The sequence below is a fragment of the Dipodomys ordii genome, unplaced genomic scaffold, assembly GCF_000151885.1.
Source record: "Dipodomys ordii isolate 6190 unplaced genomic scaffold, Dord_2.0 Scaffold281, whole genome shotgun sequence".
Lineage (NCBI taxonomy): Eukaryota > Metazoa > Chordata > Mammalia > Rodentia > Heteromyidae > Dipodomys > Dipodomys ordii.
The window spans coordinates 228,588-231,943 of NW_012267497.1; the positions used below are offsets into that span (position 1 = coordinate 228,588).

Below are 3,356 nucleotides of genomic sequence, written 5' to 3' on the forward strand. Positions count from 1 at the left end.
TTGTGTTTCTTGGATAAATTTGGGTGCTCTGTTGTTTGGAGAATAGATATTTAGAATTGTAGTATCCTCCTGAAGGAGAGATCCCTTAATTAGTATGTAGCTACTTTCTTTATCTCTTCTCACTAATTTTAATTTGAAGTCTATTATATTTGATGTTAGGAATGCAACTCCTGCCTGTTTATGGGGGCCGTTTGCTTGGTAGATTTTGTTCCAGCCTTTTACATTGAAAATATGTTTGTTTTTATGGGCAAGATGTAACTCAGAAGTCATATAAAGGATTCATGTGGTATATCTGTTTTTAATGTATGGAGGAAGCACTGTACTGTCTCCATAGTGAGTAGTCTGATCTGTGTGATCTCTACTGTTCCTGAGGAATCACTGTTCTATCTCCATAGTGAGTGGTCTAATCTGTGTGATCTCTACTGTACATGAGGAAGCCCTGTACTGTCTCCATAGTGAGCGGTCTGATCTGCCCTCTTCTTGGTCTACAAGTGATGGAGTCAGCTATCCCAGCTCCTTCAGTGTCTTTATGCTGAGAGCTTTTAAGAGAGCAATATTTACTAAACAAATTAGTCCCTGCTACAATCAATTTCTCTCCCATTTCAGGACTTGTCAACATAATGGTGAAAATATTTTGCAGATGAGCAAAATTCCCTTTTCTACCTTTCTCAGCTCTAAATCACAACCTCCATCACAGGCTGTGTGCAGCTAGTGCTGCTGTCTGGTGAGCAGGAGCAGCTTCTCTCAGAGTTGCTGACACCTTCTGGATGTGGTTTCCTCACTGTGTCTTGCACAGTAGTACACGGCCGTGTCCTCGGCCTTCAGGCTGCTGATCTGCAGATGTGCTGTGCTGACAGAGGTCTCCAGGGAGAAGACAAATCCTCCTTTGAAGCCCTCAGCATATTTGTATTTCCAGTGTAAGTGTTGATCCACCCCATCCACTGCAGGCCACCTCTTGGCTCCTGCCACATTCAATTAATACTGTAGCTAGTGAAGGTGTATCCAGAAGCTTTGCAGGAGACCTTCATGGCTTCTCCAGGCTTCTTCAGCTCAGGCCCAGACTGCACCAGCTGCACCTGGGAGTAGGTACCTGTGGAGGAAACACTGGAGTTAGGGCCGGGAGCTCCTCAGAGTCCTCGGCAGCCCTGGCCTGGGGTCCTCACCTAGGGCCACTGTCAGCAGGAGAAGGAGCCTCCACATCCACTCCATGCTGTGAGGATGTGGACTGAGTGGCTCTGGAGACTGGAGGTATGTGTCAGAGGAGCCTGGTCTTTCTACTCTGTGGGCCTGGGAGATTTGCATATGGCCCTGCCCTTAAGCACTGCTGGGCTAATCTACCCATGGACATCCTGACTCCTTAGACCCAGGCACAGATCCCATCTCAGCAGAAGTGCAAATGGCCTCTGTGGTGGGTGGAAGATCACAGTGTTCTCATGAGTTCCCTGTCTCCTGCCTGATGTCAGATCTATGAACTGGGATGGTGGGACCCAGTCAGCCCAGAACCACCACCACCCAGGACCGACAGCCCCCCTGGCCCACGGATGGCTTTCCACAAGTCATGAGTGGAGGAGTTTAGAGCAGGAGTGGATCCAATGACATCATCTCCTTCTTGAGAACATCCACCATTTCCCGATGGCCAGGAGTGTCCACTATAGTTTCAAATGAATCTGTGCTGTCTATGTAAGGACAGCGTCCTGAGAAGCATGCTAAGCTTCCTTCAGTTTCGCCAGCAGCATTTAATCCACGGTGTGTGGTACCTCCCTTTCCTCCTTCCTCTGTGTCACTTGTGTGTGACCCCAGGGCCTCCATGTTGGGACTGATGGCACATGCAGGGAGCAGAGGCCGGTCACAGGTGCTGGGGGATAATCAGGGAGAAAGCTGTGTCTCCTTTTCAGAGACCAGAACTCCAAACCTGAGCTTCACCTGAGCTCCTGGTCAAGGTCCTGTGTCCTCAGAATGAAGTTGACCCAAAAAAGAAAAGTAAGCGGTGGGAACACATCCTGTTTTCCTGGACTAATTGAACAGAGGAGCTACTTTTCACCAGCCAGTATGTCTGCCCTTGAGCCGTGCTTGGGACTCTGGTTACTAATGTTTACTAGTGAGTAGTGATCACATAACAAGGTTTGTCACAATATCTTCATATATTCCTACATTTTGCCTTCATCACAGTGACCTTTCTGATCTCTCCGTCTTCTCTTTTCCCCCATTAATGGTTCCATGATTCTACTCTAATTCATGCATACAGTGCATTTGTTGTCCATTTCTTTCTCTGTGTACAGTGTTAGGTTGTCCCCGGGGCCTGGGTGCTGTCCTGGAGCTTTGGTGCTCACGTCTGGTGCTCTATCCCTTGAGCAGCAGCTTCCTCTCTGCCTTGGGGTGAGTCGTCTGTGCTGGGATTTCTTCCCAAGCTGGCTTGAGTCTGTACTGTTGAGATCGCAGGCTCCCCACAGCTGGGGTCACAAGATCCTCTGGCCCTGGCTCCTCTCTGAGCAGGTGTTAACAGGACACATGTTTCAATGGCACAGGACAGCCCAGGTCATCTGAGCATGCACAGCAGGCCCTGCCCAGCCCAGTGTGTCCCCAGCGCCCCCTGCTGGAGGCCAGCGTTCCTGCAGGTGTCTGAAGTGGACATCCTCCCCAGGTGGACAGCAGAGCTCTGCGGTGTGGAGGATGGGGCTCTGCTGTCTGTCTCAGGTGCACGTGTGACTGTGGAGGTGACTTCAGTGTCACCGTGTCTCCTGTCCAGTGCAGCCCCTCCTCATGAGTCAGTGAAGCTGACGCCAGAGGCACTGCTGGTCCTGATGCAGCTGGAGGCCAGCAGTGAGCAACGGGACCTCAAGGTTCACAGGCCGATCCTGACTCTTCCACACCTGGACAGCTCACAGGGACAAGGAGAACCACATCTGTGGGCACCTGCAGCCACAATCCCTCCGAGTCCCACACGTACACCTGCGCAGCTCCACCGGCAGAGCGCGCTCGCCGCCATCGCCCGTCCGCCGTCCTCCCCGTCCTTCCCCTGCATGGCCGCAGGAGGACTCGGCGGCCGTGCTCGCCGCCCGGGGCCGCCCACCGCCTCCCGACGACCAGCCACGGGCACCGCTGGGAGACGCGCCAGACTGAGGGGAGCCCATGGCGCACGCGCAGCCCAGTGCGGCTGCGCACTCGTGAAGGGAGGAGAGCGCGGGTGAGTGACGTCAGCCGGGACCTGCTGCGCGCGCACGGGGCCCACCCGGGTCTGTGAGCGCGGCCTGGGCGGAGGACGGAGGCCGGTCCTGTCAGCGCGGGCTCCGGAGTCTGCGGTCACCGCTCCCACAGCCGGGCCCAGTCTGTGCTCAGCAGGAAGCCCGGAGTCTCTG

General features: G+C 53.6%; 1 pseudogene; it reads right to left on the bottom strand.

Annotated features, from left to right (window-relative positions):
• Positions 1–744: 744 nt before the first annotated feature.
• Positions 745–1,242, bottom strand: LOC106001268 (annotated as a pseudogene).
• Positions 1,243–3,356: the final 2,114 nt, after the last annotated feature.